At 45.5% G+C, this 24,982-nt stretch overlaps 1 protein-coding gene across 1 annotated transcript in view; it reads right to left on the bottom strand.

The window, feature by feature from the left end:
* LUZP1 (leucine zipper protein 1) overlaps positions 1 to 9,376 on the bottom strand; it is a 77,529-nt gene extending 68,153 nt beyond the window's left edge. Inside the window, exon 1 of the mRNA XM_065891923.1 lies at positions 9,278 to 9,376. The gene's annotated coding sequence lies outside the window, so the exon portion shown is untranslated. The remainder of the gene's footprint in view (positions 1 to 9,277) is intronic.
* Positions 9,377 to 24,982: the final 15,606 nt, after the last annotated feature.

Genomic DNA, 24,982 nt, shown 5'->3' on the forward strand with positions numbered 1-24,982 from the left:
CCCCACGGCATGTGGGATCTTCCCCCACCAGGAATCAAACCTGTGTCCCCTACATTAGCAGGCGGATTCTTAACCACTGGGCCACCAGGGAAGTCCCCAAATTCCTGGCTTTTAAATTTGATGTGAAACTGACCAAAAATGTAACTAAAACCTGTGTTTGTCTCCTCTCCACTCCTCTTCCCTAAAGATTCTCTGCATCCCTGTGGATTGTAGCTATTTAGTGAACAACCACTACCTTCTAATATTTCTGCTCAAATCCCACTCCTCTTGCCTCTCTTTATGATCTGAAATTTTATCCCTCAGTTACCTTATTATTTCTCCCTGTTCCATTAACTGCCTCACTACCCACCCACCTAGTTTTCCATCATGCTACTTTAAGATCCTGCTAGTCTCTTTCAAACTGTCTTGGGATCTAGTCTTAAAACAAAAGTCTAACATAATCACCAGTCCTCAAGGTTCCTACCAAAAAAAATTTAGCTTATGTTGGGAAGTATATAATTTTATCAAATTATATTAAGACTATATCATATTGCACTCCAGTACAGCTGTGGCAAAAAGCATTAAAACTGGTATTCCTGGCGACTTCTCTGGCTCCCTTTCTCTCAGACCAGTGGACCTCGCCCGGGAGCGCTCCCTAATAAAGCTCACTTGAAGCTTTAAAAAAAAAAAAAAAAACTGGTATTCCTGATATAAACCTACCAGGGACCATTACTTAGTTACACAAACAGCGTAACTACATTTGTAATATCTTCTATGCTCAACCAGCTTCCGTGTATTCTGTAACAGTATTCCATTTTAAAGACATTTACTATATCTTTAAATTTATCATGACCTAAAAATGGTATTCTTTCTATCCTAAGAAACATAAGCCAATGTTGACCTCATTTACTCAAGGAATAATGACCTTAAATGCACACAGTTCATAAAATCATTTTGTGTTCTGGTTCGAGCAATGTAATTTTCAAGAATAAGCTCAGAGTCAAGTCCTAGCTTGGCATTCACCAATTGTGTTGACTGTGGGCAAACAGCTCATATCTTAAGGATTTTTCATCTGTTAAATGGGGATAATTAACAGTATCTACCCCAAAAGGTTGTTAAGAGAAAGATTAAATAAAGACATAAAAAGCACTTAAGTACAGTGATTGGCACGTAGTCAATAAATGTTAGGTTTTATTATTAGTCCTCAATAAGAAAGAATCCTTAGAAGAATTTTCAAGAACTGATATAAGACTTAAATGAGCTGTTTATTCACTGATGTTAGATATAAATCACTCAGATGGCCTAAACCAGATAAATTACCCCAGGTAATTAGAAAGACAGCACATTTATGATAAAGCTGCTTCAGGATTTAAAGAGCCAAAAAATTACTTCTACTACCTTGTCTGGCATTTAACTTTTCCAGTTAAATCCTTGAAACTGGATAAAAGCAGCGATTTTACACTTAGAAACAGGAAAATACTGTCATTTTTCTATCTAAACTCTTTAGCCTCTGCAGAAAACCTATACAAATAATGCCTTGGTAAGTGGGAAAGGAAAATACCTTTTAACTGTAATTAACTTCAAATCTGTTCCCATACAGATATGCCTCTCAGCAAACTAAAAATGTTCCTTTCTCCCCCTTTTTAAAAATTTTCTTTTTTAGACAAAAAAAAGGACGAATTTTTAAAAGGCTACAAATAAAACCATGTTGATATTAATACAAGATAAAGCTTTATTAGAGAGAATTTCAATTCAATCATAATACAAGTTAAACAAGTTATAGTCAAGCAATTATTTTTATTTATAGAGGTTCAAAATGAGTGCTGTTATTCAAGTCATCTTGGGAAGCAAGACTCGCTTTCAACAATGCCACCAAGGCTCAAAACCTTTTTGAAACTCCATTTGTAACAGTCTCAAAGACAAGCCTCATACACAAAAAAATCCTAGTCTCCACCTTTTAGAATTACATCTCATTTATGACTAAAAACAATGTTGATTACTCACTTCATTCACAGACTTATCTCCAAAAGTTAAATATAACTCACCCCAAATGAACACTTATCAGGATTAAGAACATGAAATACGCTCTACAGACAAGTTCAAAAGTAGTATACCAAATATTTCAGTTTGGAAATCTCACTAAAATAAATATATGACTACTCATTTTGTAAACTTCTAATATTTGTTTTTAAAAAGCAGTCATGGAACTTCCCTGGTGGTCCAGTGGTAAAGAATCCGTCTTCCAATGCAGGGGACGCGGGTGTGATCCCTGGTCAGGGAACTAAGATCCCACAATCCACATGGCCAAAAAAAAGAAACTTAAAATACACAGTACGCATCTCTTAAAAAATGGGTTTACATTTATCACTCAATTGTGTTACATGTATATTAAGTTAAACCATCCCAGTTACTACTAATTCAAATTTGCACTTAAATTGGCTCAAAGTAAGTACATACGAAATTAGTACATACATTCTTCTACCACTAATAAAAGAGAAAAAATAACTACTGAGAGAGCTTATTGGCAAGTCAGAGAAGGTAGCTTGAAGCAGATTTAACTGGCTTAAATTTTTCATTGTTGATATCAAAAATAAAATGTTACTCAACAGAGTAATTCAAATGAGGTAGTACCTAGTATCTCATGTCAGTTAATAGCTCCAATCTGAGAGCATTAGACAAACATTTGATTAAGCGTCATTCCAAGAAGAAACTGTGCATAGTTCTTTTCCAGTGACAGATTCCAGAAGTATCTGCAGCAGGTCTAGACTCCTGTACTTTCACACCCTAAGCACCTGAAGCAGTCGGGGCACTCTCAGCCTTTTGATTAGAGAAAACACTAAGCAGAATTCTAATTAAAATGTTAATAAGCCTGAGAAATTAAATTATTACTTACATAAGCATCATTATGATCAATCATTTAAAACTGTACCGAGAGCCTACTATGTGCAAAGCTCAGCGAAAGGAACTGAGGGGAGTACCAGCCAAGACAAACTTAGCTTCTAATCCAAAAGCTTCTGATAAAATTAGGTAATTAAGATACAAGCTAATAAAGTTAATCAAGAACATGAAGGGTACTAGCGTAACAAGCCGCAAGATTTTTGAGAAAGTGAGAAGCTTCTGACCCAACTAAGGACATAAGATACCTGCTAGTGTGACTTAACCAAGAACGTGAGGCATATTGGTAATAAATGTCACAAAATTTTAGAGAAGAGAGACTTACTATTGCAAAGTCAGGACAGACTTCAAAGATGGGGAATTGAGCTTAGTCTTGAAGGATGGAAAAAAATGAAATAATTAAACAGCATAAGAGAAGAAAAGGACAGAAGATAATGGAAATAAAGGTGCTGAATTGGGAATGTGGTCATTAAATATTTATTAAATACCTACTACATGTCATTCACTGTGTTAGGTACTAGGTATACACTGGTGAACAAAGCAGATGAGTTCCCTGTTCCCATGAAGTCTAGTTGGGAAGACAGATAATAATCAGGCAAGCAGATATATCATTATAATTGTAATAGGTGTTATAAAGGGAGTTAACAGATGCCAGTAATAGGAAATAACAGGAAAGGATTAGCTAGATAAAATGATGAGGGAAAGGGATTTCCCTGGTGGCACAGTGGTTAAGAATCCGCCTGCCAATGCAGGGGACACGGCTTCGATCCCTGGTCTGGAAAGATCCCACATGCCGCTAGCCCGTGCGCCACAACTACTGAAGCCCGTGCGCCACAACTACTGAAGCCTGCGCGCCTAGAGCCCGTGCTCCACAACAAGAGAAGCCACCGCAATGAGAAGCCCACGCACCACAACAAACAGTAGCAACTAGAGAAAGCCTACGCTCAGCAACAAAGACCCAATGCGGCCAAAAATAAATAAATAAATTTATTTAAAAAAAAAAAAAAAAAGTGATGAGGGAAAGTATCTCTGAATCATAAGCTGAAGCTTTGAGGAGGAAGCCAAAGAGCAGGGGAGAGAGTATTCAAGAAAGAGAGAGCCACATGTACAAAGGCCCTGAGGTAGGAAAGAACTTGTGTTTAAAAATAAGCAGGTAGGGTGACTGAAGCATAATGGACCGTGAAACTAACATAAGATGACATTGGTACATACAGGCCAGGTTATACAAGGCATTATAGGCCAAGATAGAGTTTTAATTTTATTCCAAGCCCCAAAGATAATCATTAAAAGTTTCTGCGTACTCACATACTGTTGAATAAAAGGAGCCAGACCCAAGAGTATATACTGTATGATTCCATTTTTACAAAAGTACAAAAACTGTTTGTAAAAACATTGTTTTTACAATGTTTTGTACTTTTGTAAAAATGTTTTACAAACATTTTTACAGAAGTACAAAAACTGATCTATGCTGTTAGAAGTCAGGATGGTGATTACCCTGGGTGGGTGGAAAGGCAGCGAGAACCCGAAGGGAACTCAACAGGGGCTTCTAGGTCCTCGCAATGCTGCTTCTTGATCTGGGTGCTGGTTACATGCGTATATTCAGTTTGTGAAAAAAATCATCAAGTTGTACACTTATGTGTACTTTTCTACATATAAATAGTATATACTTCAATTAAAAGTTGTAATAATTTTTTAAATTTTTTGCAAGTTTTTAGTAACATATGTTTTAAAAATATTAGTCTGTCCAGATAAAATGGGAACAGAGGAGCACATGCAAATATGGAAGGACTTGATTGACATATTAACCTGGTGGAAGCTTTCAGATCCATATAAAACAGGAGGAGCTTTTTCATAAAATAAGTCAAGCAGCCAGTGAATATAAAGTACCATGTTTATAAAGAATAAATGCTGGGTCTAGAAAGGGAGTTATACAATAAAGGATGAGCTATAAATTCCTTTGAATGTGAGACGGTATCTCTAGAAATTAAAAAAGGAATAGATGAAAACAGCAATGCCTAAAAAGGTGAGCCATGCTCGTTATCTTTTAGCTTATATTTTAATATGGTATTTTCAAGCTCTTCCCTTGCCACCCCAACTCCAATACAGCAGTGTAATGAAACACAAAGATCCTACACTTGAGCATCAATCACATCTGAGCTGAAACCAATGGTCTGTCCCTCACAGCTCCGACAGTAACTGCTCTGAGCCCAGCTCCCTCATGTATAAAGAGGATAATGACTACCTCATAGTTGTTATTTTCTCTCTATCACCACCCAAAATGTTGAATTGGTAGACTGGTATTTTAATTTAATTATCATTTCCTAATGGTAAATGGAGGGCCAATGGTTGATGGGTTTCCATTCTCAAGATTCATAAATGGGAGAAGAGGATTATGTAGGAGTCAACAATAAAAATAGAATGAATAAAGAAAAACGAGAAAGGGACTTCCCTGGCAGTCCAGTGGTTAAGACTCTGAGCTTCTATTGCAGGGGGCACAGGTTTTGGTCCCTGATTGGGGAACTAAGATCCTGCATGCCGCGTGGCACGGCCAAAAAAAAGAAAAAAAAAAGAAAAACGAGGAGTCAAAGATAAAACTAGGGTTTCTTCTAGCAGGTCAGATACAGTAGTTTCAAGCATTTTCTAAGACAGGGACTTGAGCTGAAGCAGATTGGGACAGGTTCAGTGACTTCAGAAATTATGAGAAGGAAAAAATAATCTATGTTTTCCCAGCAAGACACAACTCCTACCTAATGTATTCCCTTTGTGCAATATTAGCTAAAACAAGTTAGAGATTAACACTAAGGATATTCTGTCATAGGTGGAAGGGCAAGGCCTTTAATCATTTTATAGCATCCCCACCCTTAAGAATTATTTGAACAACCATATTGTGTAAAGCACTTCTTAAGTATAGCCAAAGATGTTAAGTTTTTTTTTTTGTTTTTTTGCGGTACGCGCGGGCCTCTCACTGTTGTGGCCTCTCCCGTTGCGGAGCACAGGCTCTAGACGCGCATGCTCAGCGGCCATGGCTCACGGGCCCAGCCGCTCCGCGGCATGTGGGATCCTCCCGGACCTGGGCTCGAACCCATGTCCCCTGCATCGGCAGGCGGACTCTCAACCACTGCGCCACCAGGAAAGCCCCAAAGATGTTAAGTTTTATATCTCAAGAGCTACTATTTCAAAAAAGAAACAAAAATAGAAATTCAAGTTGTTAATAAATCTTTGGGTAATTTTTATTTTCCCCACAGTGTATCCCCTATCCTAAAAAGTAATGAAAACCCGGTTCCTCACGAATTTATCTTTCTGCTGATCTGACAAGTGTCCTCATCTCTACCTCTCTTACTCTTCTCATGCACCTCACCATTAGATACCTAAGGTTTCCCTGTTTCCTACAAAGTTGGCACACTGACTTTCTAGTATTCACTCTGATCTCACCAGTATTGATTCTGAACATAGAAACTTCACAACATTCCCAACGATCACTCTGCTAACCAACACCTAAGAGGTAACACACAGTTTAAACAAATGAGAGCATTTGTGGTGATCACACAAATGTATGCATTTGTCAAACCTCATTAAACTGTACACTTCAGGTTGGTGAATCTTATAGTATGTAAATTATACCTCAATAAAGCTGATTTTTTTAAAGAGAATGCATGCATTCATTCATCCAGCAATATTTACTGAGCATCTATCATGTGCATCAAAGTTTATACCAAATCTTTCAGCTTGACTACTTGGGTCCTACCTGTATGAAATGTGTGTGCTCTACTCATAAACTAACACTGTCCCAAAAAGCCATGTTCCATGAAAAATGGTTCCATTTCTGATTATGAATGTCTCCTTAATGATGCCCTCTACAGCAGAAGGACCATTGGCTATCCGTCATCTTCCATTACATAAATGAATTCTATGCTCTTTATTGTAATACAAATGCTTCCAACTTAAGAAAAAAATTAAGCACCTAAGCATACAGAACATACCTCTACCACAGCCTTATATGTTTGTCTTTCTATCAAAAAAATTAGAATATCTCAAAAGCTTACTGATAACATTGCTGGAAGAAAAGGTAATATTATTGGGGTACAGACTTAATTGACTCATTTTAGCAACCACAGTGACCCAGTGGCTGAGTCAAAGGCCTGGAAACTAGGCCTCCTGGCTCCCAACCCACTATGCAGAGTGGATCTTAGAAACAGACTTCGGTTTGAATTCCAGCTCCACTTCTTACTAGTTGTATGCATACACTTAGGAAAGTCACCCTCAGTTTGCTCATCTGTGAAACAGGGATGCCAACTACCACCTCACAGCATTGTTGTGAAGACTATATGAGATCTATACCATGTAGCACAATTACTGGGCATAGAGTAGGCAACTCAACAATATTAGTTCCCTTTCTTGGTCTTAAATTATGTAAGAGTAAGAAAATATCTATTAATCAAGGCTAATTCACAATCCCTATTAGTAATCACAGGACAACAATGAACCTGTATTTGCTCCTTGTTCATCACTCTAGATCAACTCCCTTCCCATCCCACCGTTTCCAGTTTTTCAAACTTCAGTTACTATGTTTAGAAGTGATTTAATTTTAGAAACCTGGAAAATTCTTCTGAGTAAATTGAGCAAAACCTTCATCTGCCCCAAGGGGAATTCTGAGCAAAACAATTATTTCTAACAAGAAAAGAATTTTTTTCTATGGGGGTTATTCAATTTAACCACATGAATGCCGCCAAAGCTGCACGCAAAGTAACAGAAAGCCGTCTGGAACACACCGTACAGATTCTCCGAAGGGAAACATCCCCCTAAAATCCAAACACCTCCCTCCCTAACCTTAGGTAGTAAAATCTTAATAGGTGATCTGAATTCCCCCGGCTCTGACACCAGTCCAACTCCTTAGGCCAGAACTGCAGCAGTCCGTAAAACGCCCTGAACAAACCCCACCTCTCAAAATACCCCCAAAAGGCAGGCAGGTTCAGAGAGTATTTTCTCCTTAATGGACAGATTAAACACTAGAAGCACAATTCCTTTCCCAAGGTCATCCAAGTCAGTGAAGGTGCGACGGAGAAATCTGCAGTCTCTCGGGCTTTACGGAGATCACACTGCAGGGATTTTTTTTTTTTTTTTGAAGTGGGGGCTGCCTATTCTCTTCCCCTCTCCCACCCTCAAGTGTGAGCACTGGTCTAGGCATTTCCGAAACAAGCCACAACAAGCTCTGCAGTGTTAGGAAAGGGGCTGACGCGACGAAGAAACAGATGCTCCAAAGCAAGATGGTCTTTCTCGGCTCGCAGAGCCTCCTCCAAGGTTATTAACAGAAACCGCAGGTACCCCAGGGAGCTCTACAGCGGGCTCCGAACCCCCAGCCCGGCCGCTCCGGGACGCCGGGTTCCCTTCAGCAGCCCTCGCAGCCCGAGGCCACCGGCCCCAGAAACCGCACTTCATTCCAGCGCTCCGGGAAGCCATGGGTTTTTCCCCGCCCGGGCAAGGGTGGGGGCGCGCAGGGAGGCGGGCCGCTCGCGCTGCGGAAAGTTCACCGCGGCTGCGGGCGGGGGCGGCCCCGGCCCGGCTCGCCCGCGTCCCCCAGCAGATTCCACCATTAATTAGTCCTAAGGACTGTCTACTGGCAACTTAAACAAAGCGAATGCCTCGAATTCCTTCCCGGCCCAGCGGTCTGGCTGCGAGACCAGCATCGGCCGGGACGCGGGCTGGCGCTGCGGGCGGACAGCTGCGGCGGCCGCGGCGGGACCCCCTCCTCGCCCATCCCGCGTCCCCGCCGCCGGGCCCGCAGCCCGGCCCGCACGCCAGCCTGAGCGCTCCCAAACCTCCCTCCTCCTCCTCCTTCTCCACCTCTCCTCCTCCTCCTCCTCCTCGGGAGCTCCCGGGCTCTTCCTGTAAGATCACTTCCTTCCTCCCCGGGTGCCCACGGGCCCCGCGCAGCCCCCTCCCCGGCGTCCCGGCCCCCCGCCCGGCCGCACCGCTCCCCGCCCCCACCGGGCCCCGCGCGCCTCCCCACCCCCCAACTCCCAAACTCGACCCTAAAACTCTCCTCTGCTCAGCTCTTGGCCCCTAACATTTCTCCTCAGGTTCTCGCTCCCACCAAGAAGTCTCTCAAAACCTTCCCTCCCCCTTCAAAGGAAAAATCTCCAACTCCAAAAGAATTCTCAAGGTCTCTCTCCAAAGATCTCCCTTTCCGAGCTCCTTCTCCGAAATTCCGCTCAAACTCTACCCCCACCTCAACTCCACAACCCCCCAGCCCTCGCCGGGGTGCGCCCGCCGGTTCTGCCCGGTCACCACTGGGTGCCCCGACCCCTTGGCGGGGCAGGCCTCCTCGTCCGGGCGCCCTCCTCTCTCCGCTCGCCCGCCCGGCCTCCCGCGCCGCGCTCCCGCCACCTCCCCACAGACTCCTCACCTCGGCGGCTACGGCCCGCGCTCCCGCCCGCCAAGGGCTCCGGCGCTCGGCTCCCGGTGGCCGGCGCCTCCTCCGGCTCCCAAGACTGACAATGAGGGGCGGAGCCAGAAGGTGACGTCAGCGTCCTGGAAGGCGGGGTCTTCGTGGGGGCGGAGCTGACAGACGGTCCCGCCTCCTTTGTCTTCTCCCCCTTCCCGGGACCTGGACTTTTCCAAGTTTTTATCGCCTGTCTAGCTAGGTGCCCAGGTCCTGTGCTACGCGCAGTGGAAAATCGAAATGGAAGACAAGACGTCCTGCTTTCAAAAGGGGCACCCTCAGGGGATTGTGGGATTAAATGAGATAATCCATGTAAAGGTATTTAGCCCAAGGTCTAGTATGGAGTAATCTCAAAAAATACTATTTCTATTACTCAGCAAAGTGTGGAAAAGGAACTCAGATTGAACTCAGGAGGCATGGGTTCCAGTCCCCAGCTCTGCTATTAATTCCATGTGTGATCCTAGATAAGTCCTTTGCCATCTATGTTCCCTCCTTTTGCCTTCTTTAAAATGGCAAGGGGCAATGACCAGATGATTTCAAAGGGCCCACCAATAATTCTATGACATTTTCCTGTGGACCTACTATGTGCAAGGTACCTAGAGCCCAGAGAAGGGAGAGGGGTCCTTTGAAGACAGCCTAAGACCCAGATCCAGCATGGTACAGAACACAGCTCTAGACACTCTCCCCTCAGATGCCCTCCCACATACTGACACAGGGTTGCATTCACAAGGTCAGACACAGATGCACTGAGGGCTGCTTCCTCTTTGACTGCAGCAGCATAGCTGGTCTCTTGAGATATCTCTTGTGTAAGCTCCTTATTGCCTATGGAATAAAGGCCAAATGCCTGGCCTGGTGTGATCTCTTCCTACCTTTACACACACACACACACACACACACACACACACACACACACACAAAGTTTATCCAAACTTCCCCTAGCACACCCACTGCTTTCCCACATCTGCGCATTGCTCATGCTCTTCCCTTGCTGTCTCTTCTCAGTTTACAACTCTTCCTAGTTTCTCCCAGCCAGAAGCTGACTCTCTCCCTACTCTCCCTACTCTTAATACCCATGGCATTGTGTTAACTCTCATGTGGGCATGAACACATTTTAACTTGTGTCAAACTGACCTCCCCTTTGTTTCTTAGCACTTCCTTACTTCCTTGAGGTCAGAGCCCACACATGTTTGTGGAGCTCAGGTTCTGATGCCAGAAAACCCTGGGATTATATACCCGTGTTCTGGCCCGTACTAGCTCTCTTTGAGCCTCATTCTCCTCATCTGTAAAATGGGCATATTAATACAGTCCTTGTGGTGTTCGGTTTAAAATTATATAAGACACTGTGTGGAAAGCACCAGGCACAGTTTTCCACAATGTACCTGTCATTCTTGTTTTCATTCTTTTTTTTTTTAATTTTATTTATTTATTTATTTTTGGCTGTGTTGGGTCTTCATTGCTGGGCACGGGCTTTCTCTAGTTGCAGCGAGCAGGGGCTACTCTTCCTTGTGGCACACAGGCTTCTCATTGCAGTGGCTTCTCTTGCCGCAGAGCAAGGGCTCTAGGTGCATGGGCTTCAGTAGTTATGGCATGTGGGCTCAGTAGTTGTGGCTCACGGGCTCTAGAGCGCAGGCTCAGTAGTTGTGGCACACAGGCTTAGTTGCTCCATGGCATGTGGGAACTTCCCGGACCAGGGCTCGAACCCATGTCCCCTACATTGGCAGGTGGATTCTTAACCACTGAGCCACCAGGAAAGCCCTTCATTATTATTATTATTATCATCAATATTATTTCTAGTTCCTAACACCAGATAGCATCCCTAGTGATAATCCACCTAATCATTTCATAGTGGAAGACTTTGAGGTGCTGAGAGAGGAAGAGGCTCACTGAAAGGGGCCCTGCAGAGCATGGCCATTGGAATAGAAACTGCAGTTTTTAGACCCCAGGTGGATTCTGCAGAGTTACAGCTGATACCCCAGAGTGTCTCTGTCACTCAGCACCCCTCCAGGCTGGGGACGCCTTCAAGTTCTCATCCTTTGCATCAGAGCTGACCTGGTTCTCCCTTGTGCCTCTCTCCTCTCGTTTTCCTTACAGAGAGGTGGATCTGTGTTAAACTGCCCTTGGCGACTCCGCAGTCTTCTAGCAGAACTGCAGCAAGGCCCTGGGTGTTTCCAGAGTGCTGGCCTGTGGGAAGAGGGAAAGGGCTTTGGGGTTCTGATTAATTTCCTGCGAGGGGGGACAGGCAAATGGCTGTTCTGAATTGCCTGGGCTGGTCCTCAAGAGCCCCTAACAAATCGCAGCTTATTTCTAGAATAAGAGATTTCAAAATTCAACTTCCCATGAAAGGAAGGCATGGCCACAGGATTGCTGCAGGCAAAGAAAGGGCCTTTACTGAGTTCCTGCTATGTGCTGATTCCAAGCATTGCAGACGCTTGGAAGAGAGAACCCAGGACATACGGGGGAGGTTCTGAAGACAGAACCTTCTCTCTGGGACCCATGAACTGATCAGCCACTTGTTCATTCATTCAGAGCAAAAGCTTTGGCACAGGACAGATCAGGATTCAAATCTCAGCTCCATTACTTACCAGTTGTGTGACCTTGGGCTTTCAAGTCTCTGCACCTCAGTTTCTCATCTGAAAAATGTGAATAATAATAGTATTTATTTCATTCAGGGGCTGTGAGGATCAAATGAAATCACATGTGAAAGAGCTTAGTTCAGAGCCTGGCATCTAGTTCATGCCAGGATATGGTGGCTGCTGTGACTATTCCAACATGGCCTCCCAGTAAGTCCTCTCATGTGCTGGCCTCTGGACTGGAGGTAATAGTTCCAACCATAAGAAGCTCATTTGGTAAAAGGACTGGAATAGATTTTCATGAATAGGCAAGAAAAAGTGTCTACTGGGTATTGTTAAATTAAAAAAAAAAGAGTAAGAATAAGTTGCAGAATTACAGAAGTAGTAGGATCCCATAATTATAATTTATATATAGAAAACTAAATACGATGCCTTCACCTTTTTTCCTTTCTTTTTATTTTGCGTTTCTTTGTGTGTGTGTGTGTGTGTGTGTGTGTGTGTGTATAGCGGGAATTTTCAAAAAAGACTCTACTGAATGCTAAGAGGGAGAAAGAGGATGAAGACACAGCTACAAGGTGTATCAGCAATGGGCATCTGAACCAACTGTTCATACGCCATAGAAAATTCTACAGGTTCCACCTCATTCTTCATCGCATTCCAGGGAAAGCCCCAGCCCAGACAATTCTCATCTTCTCACGTCTCCCCAGCCCTTAGTTGCACTTGAACTTTCAATGGTATAGCCAGAGGCAAGACTCTGAACAGAACTCCCAGGAACCATAGCAAGGCCAGTAGGAGACCTTTAAACAGGAAGAATCTTTTTTTGCTCCCTGTCCTGTGCCCCATCCCCACCTCCCAATCTGACCGCATCTTGTGGCTACAGTCCCTAAACCTGCCTGCACCTTCATTTCTCCTCATTATATCTTTCTGCAATTTAAATTTTTTTACAAAGAGGATGTATTACTTGGTCATCAGAAAAAAGGCAGTAAAGATGTATATAATAAGAAAGCTAACCAAGCCCGTGCTGGTTCACTTTTGTTGGTTTCCAAACAATAAATTAGAACAATGTGGTTGAGGCCAATGCTTAAGTCTCACAGGAATCATAGAAAGTAAGAGTGGGAAGGGATAGAATCACCCTCAGTTTCTCCTACCACCTCCCAAATGGCATAATTTTAAGTCCTCTCACATTTCAGACCACCCACCAACACATGTATTTCATACATTCATTCAACAAACACTTATGGATCCTTTACTATAAACCAAGCATCATATAGGTTATGAAGGTCATTATTCCTATCTTGCAGATTAGAAAAACAAGACTCAAGGAGGTAAAGTAAACTGCCCAAAGTCTCACATCTATTGGGATCTAAACCAAGACCTTCACAACATCAAAACTCAATTCCTAAAGGGTGAGGGCTAAATTCCAAAGTGAGTACCTGTGTACTTAGGCAGCCATGATTGCTGGGTGGCCTCCGGCAAGTCACTGAACTCTTCCCAGCAGCAGTTTCCCCATCTCTGTGGAGTAAGGACATACCTGCATATTTTACGTAAGTTAAGCGCTTTGTAAGTTATAACACATAATTCAAAGGGAAGTCATTATATCACTCTTCTGAGACTGATTCTCACTCATCTTTGGATCTCTTGGTGCTTTCCCCATTAGTGTTTATCCCCATTAATGTTTACCCCCCATTAACACATTTAGGACAGTCTTCCTTGCACAAGCTCATATTATACCCCCCACTAGCCTGGGACCTCCTCGAGGAGTGGAACAATGCTTATTCATTTCTAATTCCTTTCTGCCCCTAGTGCAGTGTCTGGCAGTCCCTCCATTCCTTCACTCTTTCATTTATTTCATAACAAATGGCTGAGAGCCTAACATGTGTAAGACAGCAAAGGTCCCTGCCTTCTTAGACCTTAAGACTGGTGGGGTGGAGAGACAAGAAAATATTAAGCACAGTTAATTACTTCATTAATTAACTGCATTAAATCTCACAAAGTGGGACTTCTCTGGTGGCACAATGGTTAAGAATCTGCTTGCCAATGCAGGGGACACTGGTTCAATCCCTGGTCCAGGAAGATCCCACATGCCATGAAGCAACTAAGCCCGTGCGCCACAGCTACTGAGCCTGCGCTCTGGAGCCCTCGAGCCACAACTAATGAGCCCGCATGCCACAATTACTGAAGCCCGGCGCCTAGAACTCGTGCTCCGCAAGAAGAGAAGGCACCGCAATGAGAAGCCTGCACACTGCAACAAAGAGTAGCCCCCACTCATCGCAAGTAGAGAAAGCCCGTGCGCAGCAATGAAGACCCAACGCAGCCAAAAATAAATTAAAAAAAAAAATCTCACAAAGTATCAGCCCAGGTGCAATGAGAGCTTGGGGGACGTGTTGTGGGGACCTAAGTGAATCCAGGACATAGGGAAGGCTTCCTAGAGGAGGTGGCCTTGAGGCCTAGAGATGTTAAGAAATTTGTTCAGTGTCACACAGCTGTTGAGTGGAAAAGCTGGGATTTTAACCCAGAACACTTGACTCCACACCCATATTCTTCTACTAAACAACACTGCCTTTTATCTCCTCCCTCCTATTCTTCCCTGGCTCTTATTGGTGAAAGGGAGCAAGGTCTGTCTAACACGGGATGCTCAAAAGCAATGTTTTTCCAAGATTGGGGGATCAGGGCCCCCTTTGAGAATCTGGTGAAATCCATGAATCATCTCCCATGTATACACGTATACAGACAGACCCACAAAGTCTTGCCTGCAGTTTCAGGGTTCATAGGCATCCTGACGCCCAGGTTTAGAACTCACACCATGGGGACCATAGCACTTTACAGTGAGATTCTCAGAACCACAGAAAGAGATACCAGGGCCCCATGGGGACCTCAAATTCAGAGACAGACCCCAAGATTCTATAAAAAGATTCTGAAGATCCAGGCGAAAGAGCCTGGGATCCTATAGAGACCCCAAGTCCTTCCCCTGCAGAGACGTTAAGATGCCACATAGATTGCAGAGGAGGCTCAGGCCTGGACAAAGCTGGTGTCCCCACAGGGGAACCCGTGGGCCTTGGAAAGCTATGGTAAGACCTTTTTTGGGTCACTGACACCTTTGAGGAAAAATGCAACACACAAGATGCTGTACACAAAATCAAGGCTTTCACAGACCTCTAGGAGGCCATCAGTAACCCCCAGAATCAGGGGCCTCCACAAGAACCTGAAGCCCCTCAAGAACCTGGACCAGGACCACAGACTCAAGGCACAAACTCTAGGGTCAAACAGACCACGGGTCGAATTCTGGCCCTGCTGTTTACTAGCCATGACCTTGGGCCACTCACCTACAAACCCTCAGGCCTCAGCGTCTCACCTCCCAAAAGAAAGGGTCGGACACCTCTCCCTCCCCAGTCCAAGCCCCCGCGGCGTGGGCTCCGGAGCGGGTGGGGTGTAGGCGCCTGCGGGACCCAGTCTCTCCGCTCCGGCGCCCGGGAGGGACCAGGACTGCAGCACCTTCCTGCAATGCTAATGGGCCGACTGCAGCGGGAGTGCGGGCGGCGCTGGGGGCGGCGCGGGAGGCGGCGCGCCTGCCGCAGTGACAGCGCCGCGCCGCGCCCCCGCGAGCCTGGGAAGCCGGCGGGGCCGTTCCCACCCGCCGGGCAGGGCGTTCCCGCCGGCCGGCTTCCTGCAGTCGGGGGCAGCGGAGGGGGGAGGCGCGGAGGGGCCGCGGGGCCCGGCAGGCCTGGTTCCTGGCTTTCTCTCCACGTTTCCTGAGCAGGACCGGCCGGGGGATGGGACCCAGCACAAACGTCCTTCCTGGGAGCGCAGCCAGGAAATCGCGTCCTGGTTCGCTCAGGTTCCTCCTCTGTCCGGGAAGGTGCCGATTGCGGTCCGTAATCTTCTCGTACTTACCCACTGGGTGTGATGCGACCCGCTTACCGCTTCGGGAAGCTGAGAGCTGAAAAGGCAGACCCCAGACCCTACAACACAGCAAGATTCCAGCCCCGTGATTGAAGTTAATTCCATCCTACGGATGAGAAAACTGAGGCTTGAAAAAATGAAGTGACTTACCCAAGGCCTTCATAAAAACATTACTGCAAATAAAGTGTTCACTACCTACCAGGCGCTGCGCTACAAATGCTCTAAATGTAATTGTATCATTGAGTCCTCAGAACCTATGAAGATAACTATTGTCCCTATTTTATAAATGAGGAGACTGAGAACCAGAGAAGCCAAGTGGCTTCTCCGATGTCTCACAGCTAGGAATTAAATGCCAATCTCCTGTTTCCAGAGCTCAGGCCATTCCACTATCCTGCGTCCCAGATGTCCTATTTCAACGCATTACAGCGAGTAACCTGAGAATCAGAACCCTGTCTCCTTTGTCTTTGGGTCCCCCAAACCCCACTTGGAACCTGACACAAAATAGGCACTCGGAGATGACTCTGGAGCCTAGCACAGAAGCTCAAAGTTAGAAGGACTAGTAGGAAGCATCTAGCCTGACTTACTTCTAGAACCTTCAGCCAAGTGAAAATTCAGCCTCTGCTTCAATACTTCCTGTCATGAGGAACTCTCCCTCTCGCATCATAATCCATTCCCCTGTTGGACAAATATGTTTGGTCTAAAATATAAATACTTCATTTTGCTCATGGTTCCTTGTAAACAGAGGAAGAACATTTCCCTCCTCTTGGGCATTATACACACCGCATGGTATCCTTAGCCATTTTATAAGGGTTCAATAATTTTAAGTCCTTGTGAACTGGAACAATGCCAGCTATTTACCAGAGATGTTCCCCTTTCATGTGTAGAGTTGTTTCAGAGCAAAGCAGCCAGCCCAGACTACATTTTCCAGCACCTCTTGCAACTAAGTATGTGACAATGGGATATGGGCAGAGACAATGTGTGCCGTGTCCAGGCCAAATACAAGTTAAGAACTATGTATGCTTTCTCAAAGCTCTCTCATTTCTCTCCCATCTGCTAACTGGATGCCAACACCACATGAACCTGGGAAACCACATGCTGAACACAGCAGAGCCTTGGTCAGCCTGGGTTTCACCCAAGTCGCTCGACTGAATGGTACCCACATTGAACCAACTTCTATTTAGTGTTTAGGCATTGAGATCTCAGGATTTCTCTATTACAGCAGTTAGCATAACTTAACTAACACTGGGACCAACTTAGGTTCATTGTTATGTCCTCCACTTCACAAAGCATGATGTCGGTCACAGAAAAGTTGCTCAAAAGACATCCATCTAGCACTGACTGTGTCCACCTGGTTCAGCTGGGCAGAAATAGTCTGTTCATCTCACTGATGCATTATGTCTTGTCTATTCCAAAAAGGGTTTTGCATTGCAGCTGCAAGCCTATTTGATGGATAATTAAAGAGCAAGAATCAAGAAGTAATGAAAGCCTGGACCAAAGGGCAGTGGAGAAGGAGGGAAGAAAGGTGAAAAATTGACTAATAATAGCAGAAATGCTAGGTCAAGTTTTCTAAGGACAGCAACTGTGACAGAGCAAAAACCATGGCTCTGAGTTTCCTGGCAGTCAAAGCAAAGAGGGAAACAGGATGAGTTACAAATTATATGGGAAGTAGTAAACATGTGATTAAGCACACAAACCCCAGAGCCAGACTGTGTTGTTTTGAAGCCCAACTCTACCACTTACTTAGGCAGTTATTTAACTTCTCTGTGCTTCTGTTTTTCATCTAAAAAATGGGGATGATATAATAATAATACCCCTCTCTTAGGGTCATTGGGAGGATTAAATGAGCCAAGGCATATTCAGTTCTTATAACAGGCCTGTCACGTGGTGAATTCTATATAAGAATTAGCTATTGCTACAGTCTGATTGGAAGAATCAGGTCAGTGATGTGGAAGAGACAATTTTTTCCCTGTACTAAACTCTCAGAGGTATGTATTATATAAGGGACCCCAACTAATACAATGGTCTGTGCCTCAATCAGACTTATGACAACTGCTGGGCCCTGTATCCCATGGTCATTTCTCTTATTGGCTTTTGGTCCAGACAAGCCTTGGCATTCTACTCACTAGGTAACTCTGGGGGCAGATTGTTCGGGTGCCCTAAGTGCCTTTCTGATGACCTGTCCACAAGGCAGGTGAGTGTCATGGTGACAAGCAAAGGGGCTGGTGTCAGACCCAGGTACATTTGTTAACCTCTTCAAGCCTCAGTTTCTTCATCCATACAGTGAAGACAACAACAAATAGTACCTACCTAAGAGAGCTTCTATAAAGATTCCATGAAAGAATAGATACAAAACCCTTACCACAATGACCGGAACTATGGGAAGATTGTACTACACCAGCACTCACAAAAATAAGGGAGAAACTGACAAAATTAAAATAAGGAATCTCACCTGAGATCCCTGGAGTACGGAGAATCATTTTTAATGCTTTAAAAATTGAAACAGTTAAGACTCCGGGCTTCCACTGCCGGGGGCATGGGTTCGATCCCTGGTCAGGGAACTAAGAACCTGCATGCTGCATGGCTAAAATAAATAAATAAATAAACATAAAATTGTGTTTAAAAGTGGAACAGAAATGGTAATTTCCCACAGAATGTGGCCCTGGGCTGACCAAGGCATCATTTCTTTGCTTCTGGCTGGAATTCCCTTGGCCTGATTCAGTGTGGTGTACAGCCCAGGCTGGCCTGTTTTTGGAGCCACCCTGGCCTGATGAGGTGCTGCAGAGCCAAAAGGACCACCGTGCCACAGCAAAAGACTGTTTTTGAGGGGAGTTGAGAACCGGAAGCTCCCCCTTGGGCTTCCATGTGTTGGGTGCTTCCTCGGTACCCAGCACTGCACTGAGCATATTACGTTGCCATGACAACAGCTTCAAGGGGTGAGCCCTACTGGCAACCACATTTTATGGATGAGTAAGCTGAATATCAGAGAAGCAAAGTGACCTGTCTAGGGTCACACAGCTAAGAACTGGCTAGGCTGGGACACGAGAGAGATGTGTGTTTCTAACCATTAGACCACACTGCATCTCCCCTGCACCCTGGCCCAGGATCTTGTCTCTCTCATTAGCCTAGGCTATCTGTTTTCCTCAAGGATCTTCTAGGAAACACCCACTGTAGGGACCACCTTCTCCTCCTGTCTGGGCAGCCCCTTACCCTGTGAGAACTATCTCCTGGACAAGACAGACAAGTGTTAATGGTGTGCCTTAAGCTGGTCAGAAGCTCTGAGTGGATGGAAAACCCGCCACCATCGCCATCACAGAGTCCAGTCTCAGCTCTCATTCGCTCAGCCTCCTGGCTGGTCTCTCTCTCTGCCTCCAGGCTCCCCCACCTCCATTCTTCCCTTCACCTGCAATCAGGGTGATGGCTCTCAACACTTACCTAACCAAGTTATCCCCCTTCTGAATAACCTTCAGTAGCTCCCTATTGCTCCCAGGATAAAGTTCAAAGTCAATCGTTTGGTATAGCCCTCAAGGCCTAGCCTACTTCTCCAACCCTCTCTTTGCTCTCAGGCATCTTTGGCCCCCATCACCCCAAACATTCATAGTTCCCAGCCCCAGAGCCTTTGCACATGAGGTTCCTGTGTGATGTGAGGTGAACGAGCTGCCAGGCCTAAGCTGTGTTGTGAGATTGTCAGATTCCATTAACCTCATCTCCCTGCCCTCTAACCGAGACGTCTCTGCCAGCAGGAGTTGCCCACCATCCACCTGGAAAAGGGACCAGCCAGGAAGAGGGCATAAGCAACTCGGGCTCTGTGTAGAGCCCTGGGAAATGAGGACCTTGTCTTGCATCCACTCTACGTGTTAGAAGCTAGGTGTCATGATAAAGCAGCAGTGGGGAGCTAGATTTCCTACCAAGTCTACGTGACGCCTGTATCCAAGTTTTTAACAATTCCCCAAGGCAGTCTCCTTATTTGAGGCAGAATTCACCTCTGTATATGTATATAATGTATACAGTTGCCTGAGTGCTGTCCCAGAGCAGGCAGTCTTCCCACCTCATTATTTCCACTTGCTAAGAATAATTGCTCTGAATGAGGAAGGCGCCCACTCATCGTTGATTCCTGTGCTTTTCTCCGGTGCCCCTGTGCCACCTGGTGGGCATATATGGAATAGACCAGGATTTCTGCCGACAGCTCTGAGGAAGAAGGCCTAGGGTAGGTGCCCTTAGCCAAATTCTCCAGGATGGCATTTTCATCTCAGTCTACATTCCCCTCTGAGACCCCAGGGCTCACCTGCACCTGAGGTCCTGAAAAATGCAGAAGCTGATTCTGTCTCACTGTGGAATCTTGGGTCTGTCACGGCCCCTCTCTGGGCTCAGGTTCCACATCTATAAAAAAAGGACCTGAAGAAATTGGGCCCTACCAGCTCTGACATTCTAGGATCTGTGTCTAAAGTTCATTAAGTGGGAACTTCCCTGTTGGCACAGTGGTTAAGAATCCACCTTCCAATGCAGGGGACGCGGGTTCAATCCCTGGTCAGGGAACTAAGATCCCACATGCCGCGGGGCAACTAAGCCCACGCACAACTACTGAGCTCGCATGCCTCAACAAGAGAGCCGGCGTGCAGCAAACTACAGAGCCCACGTGCTCTGGAGCCCGCATGCCACAACTAGAGAGAGAAAAAAAGAAAAAAACCGCACACCACAGCTAGAGAGAAGCTCATGCGCCGCAACTAGAGAGAAGCCTGTGCACAGCAATGGAGACCTGACGCAGCCAAAAAACTGAAAAAGAAAATAAATTTTAAAATAATAATAATAATAAATAAAGTTCACTTAAGTGACCTGTGGCTCTGCTTCCTTCTTTAGCTCAATGGGAAGAATGTAAATTCCAGGGGGGCAGGGAAGTTGCTGGCTTATTCACTCTCTATCACAAGTGCATGGGACAGTGCTTCAAACATAGAGATTTACTGGGTTTGAGGCTGTATTAATAGAAGCACTGTGTGTACAATGAAGGAGGTAACACTCCTGTCCGTGTCTGGAGTTCCGAGTTCCATTTGGGATCAGAACTTTGAAAGGGACATGGAGAAAGTGTAAGTCATTCATAGGGGGATGAAGAAAATAATAGCTGAAAGGGGGACCACAAAACTACACAGTATGGGGGAACAGTTGAAGAAGCCAGAATATTGAATCTGGTATGAAAAAGACTCAGGGGGTACATCTTCCTTTAAATATCTGAAGAGGGCATCTGGGGAAAAGAAATGGGAGAACTAGGAATTAGGGTTGTTACTTTAAGGGAACAGATATTTCTTTCCCCAAAACCAAAAGAAGTTTTCAGTCTGAGCTACATAAAGAACAGACCTGAATTTGAATCCCAGTCTGTCCCTAACTAGTTTTGTAACCTTGGGCAAGTTTCTTTATCACATTAAGCCTTGGTTCTCTCATCTGTAAAATGGGTATAATGTGGAGCACACAGGACTGTTGCGAGGATAGAATGATATAAAACATTTTTAAAGTGCCTAGTGCAAGGCCTAGTGCCTGGTTAGTGCTGAAGGATGTTGCTGTGGTTAAAAACATAGAGAGGGAGTGGGTACCCTGTCACTGGAAGTGTAAGCAGAGGTTCGAGGACAACGTGGCAGGAATGGGAAGGAGTCAAGCAGCTAGTGGGACTGTGGCTCGGGGAAGTGGTGCAGGCTGGTAGCTAGTAGTACTGGCTCTTGGTCACAATGATTAGATGTTTATCTTGGCTTTGCAATTTAATTGCTGTGCAAATTACTTAACCATTCTGAGCCTCAATCTCCCCAGCTGCAAAATGGGGATAAGTAGTTCCCACCTCACCGAGTTGTTGGGGGACGAAGCAGTCAAAATGTGAGCGGCTTCTCTGATGTTAATGATCTGATTGGAATTGTCCTGGATGACCTTGAAGGTCCCCTCCCATCTGATATTCTCCAGGTCTGGAATCCCTGCTCTTGCCCTTGGGAGCAGACTGCAGGGGGCCCTGGGGAAGCAGGTAAATGCACTGTCCTAAGACTCCCAGATGCAGAAGACTCCTTGCATCTGCTCCTTGCCAGGGGCAGTGTAAACAGGGCACTGTCCCTTTCCCTCCCCCACAAGCCAGCCCTTCCTGTGACAGGAAGGTGGCTAGGATGGCATCTGAGGAAGCTGAGGGGGCAGGACACAGGATGGGTTACGGGACAGGACAGTGGTGGACAGGCTGTCTGGTTTTCTAATCTGCTTGTGCACTTTGGTCCCCAGATAAACTGTGAGCTCTGTGAGGGATCCAACTGCTGTACAGGGTACAGAAATTAGCCAATAGCCTAGGGAGGATCAGAAGTTGCCAAATGGCAGCCCAGGGGCCAGATCCGGCTCACAGGTTTGTTTAGTTGTCTGCACCGTGGTTTGTTTTTTAAATTAGTTGTCAACATTTAAAAATAAGGGGATTGCATTAAAAATCCCAATTCCTTACTCTCTTCAAAGTCAGCAGAGCTGACACATTTCTGTATGGCACAAGTTAGTGAGAGATGAGTAGTAGCTGCCACCTTTAGTTAGGGCATACGAGCTCCAGTCACCAGAGTCCCCACACCTCCCAGTTGTATCACACCAGTCAGCTTCACTCACTTATGAATGTGCAAATTACTTAACCATTCTGAGCCTTAGTCCCTTGAGTTTATGATCCCTGGGATAGAGGGATATCTAAGCAATATCTAAGGACAATGAGACAAATCCCAGCCTGGTTATGTGATTCATGAGTGCTCTGAACTCCATTTCCTCATCTGTAAAAGGGGCAGAAGGACACAGATCCCTCCCAGAGCTGATATGAAGATTACTTAAGAAAATGTCTGTAAATCACCTGGAACATAGGTGCTCAACAAAAATTCCTTGTGAGTATACCACGGCCCAGGCTCATTCAATACTCTCCCTGGTTTTGAATGCTATAGTCCTGGGCACAGTGCCAGGTCCCAATCACCCTATGAGGCTAGTGTTATTGTTATACACACCATACAGAAGAGCAAACGGAGGCACAGAGAGATATTAAGCAAGTAAATGGAAGAGCTAGCGTGCATAGCCCAGTTTGTCTGATTCCCAAACCTGTGCTTTTCCCTCACAGCCACATGCCATTTTGGCCCTGACCACATCCACTGGGGTTGAGTGTGAATTCTGAGGTATAACTAACTATAGGGCTGGAATTCTAGCTCTACTAGCATTTACTAGCAGTGTGACACTGGACAAATTATCTAATTTCTTGGGACTTCCAGTATTTTATCTGGAGGATAGGAAAAGGACCATCTTCATGTGGGTTAAATGAGTTAAATGCACATAAAATACTTAGGGCAGTACCTGGGTACACAGCAAGAGCTCAATAAATGCTAGTTATTGTTATCATTAATTCAGCACTGGCTGCGTGCCAGGTACTAAGAGTACAAAGATCAATGAGAGTCCCTGTGGGGCTCAAGATGAGAGATCATAGGCCAGAATGATGTGCTGTCAGGGAGCCTGGCTGTGGAAGCAGAGCGGGGTAGTGGTTAACTTTATGTGTCAGTTTCTCAGGACCACAGTGCCCAGACATTTGGTCAAATATTATTCTGGATGTTTCTGTGAGGGTGTTTTTGGATAAGATGGACATCGAAGCCAGTGGACTTTGAGTAAAGCAGATTTCTCTCCATAATGTGGGTGGGCCTCATCCAATCAGTTGAAGGCCTGCATAGAACAAGATGGCTGACGTCCCCTAAGGAAGAGAGACTTCTCCAGAAGATGGCCTTTGGGCTTCACCAGCAACATTGGCTCTTCTGCACCAGACTGCTTTTGGACTCAAGGTGGAACCCTTTTGTCTGAATCTTCAGTCTGTCATCCTCCCCATCAGATTTTGGACTCATCAAGCCTCCACAATTGTGTAAGTCAATTCCTTGAAATAATTCTCTTTTTATATAAATGCACATCCTATTTGTTCTATGTCTCTGGAGAACCCTGACTAAAAGAGGGTGGGGTAGTACCAATACCTTCGGCAGTGCTAGCCTGGAGAAAGTTGTCCAAGGGCCCTGACCCTCTCCCTTATAGATGTAACTGTCTTTAATATTTGGGATTCATTTACTACGAGGATCCCACAAAGCTGGGAGAGATAGCACCTATAGAGGCTGACAGAATCAGGATTCAAAACCCACTTAATCTTCAGAATGATGTGTAGGAACCTGCAAGAAGAAATGTAACATGGATCAGTGAAAAGTCCTCCCCTTGGGCTCAATTGTGCAGAGACAGAATCAGGGACCGGGGGCAGGAGAGTAGCCAGCTGGAAAGCACTAGGTGTGTATAAGACTTGGCACTTTAGTTTGACAACAAGTGCAATATGGGCCAATTCCTTCCTGGGTTACATTAAGTTCTGATGAGGCATGAGGCTGATCAACCTGGGGAGACACAGCCCTGGCCTCCAGGTTTCAAAAAGGCAGGATAGGGACGGGCAGGTGGAAGTTACTGGAAATCAGATTTGGGCCCAGTGGGAAGAACAGTCAGTACTGACCAAGATGGCCTGGGTGTCTCATGGGCACTGATCTCCCTGTCACCAAGAATGTTCTAGGAGTTATCCCTTCTTCACGATGTAACCAAGACAGTGTTGTGAAGAGAAAGAGCGTGCACTTTGGATGGGATGGACCTAGATTCAAACTACTTAGTGTGAGTGTGACCTCAGATGAGTCACCCTGAGCCCATGGACCTCAGGGAGTACCCATGCTGCACTGGAAATCCCTGGGTTGCCTCTTAAAGCAGCCAACGAATATAATCTGTTTATCACACTGGCTGGCTCACACTGAGAAACATCCTCTGGCTGTCCTCACCTCCCTGCCCAAGGCGCCAAGCCCGTGCCAACCCAAGAGTGCCTCGTGCTGCCCAGACTTGCTGCCATCCAACCCATGAGAGGACCGGGTAGCAAGAGAGAGGTGTGTCCTCCTGCTATCTGTCTCGAAGCGTTCAGTAGCAAGTAACAGGAAAATCCAGCGAACGGTCTTTAAATCATAAGGATGATTACTGCTCACTTAACAAGTAATCTGAGACAGGCAGTCCCAGGGAAGCTTTGGTACCTCAGTGATGCAATCAAGGAAGTGGGCTTGCTCTTCCTCCTCTGCCATCCTCGGGGCAACCACAATGTTTTCCTGCAGGATCACAGGATGGCTGCCCAAGCTTCCCATCCTCACCGGACAGCTCCCAAGAAGGAAGAACATTTTTA

This window comes from Phocoena phocoena, chromosome 1 (assembly GCF_963924675.1).
Source record: "Phocoena phocoena chromosome 1, mPhoPho1.1, whole genome shotgun sequence".
Classification (NCBI taxonomy): Eukaryota; Metazoa; Chordata; class Mammalia; order Artiodactyla; family Phocoenidae; genus Phocoena; species Phocoena phocoena.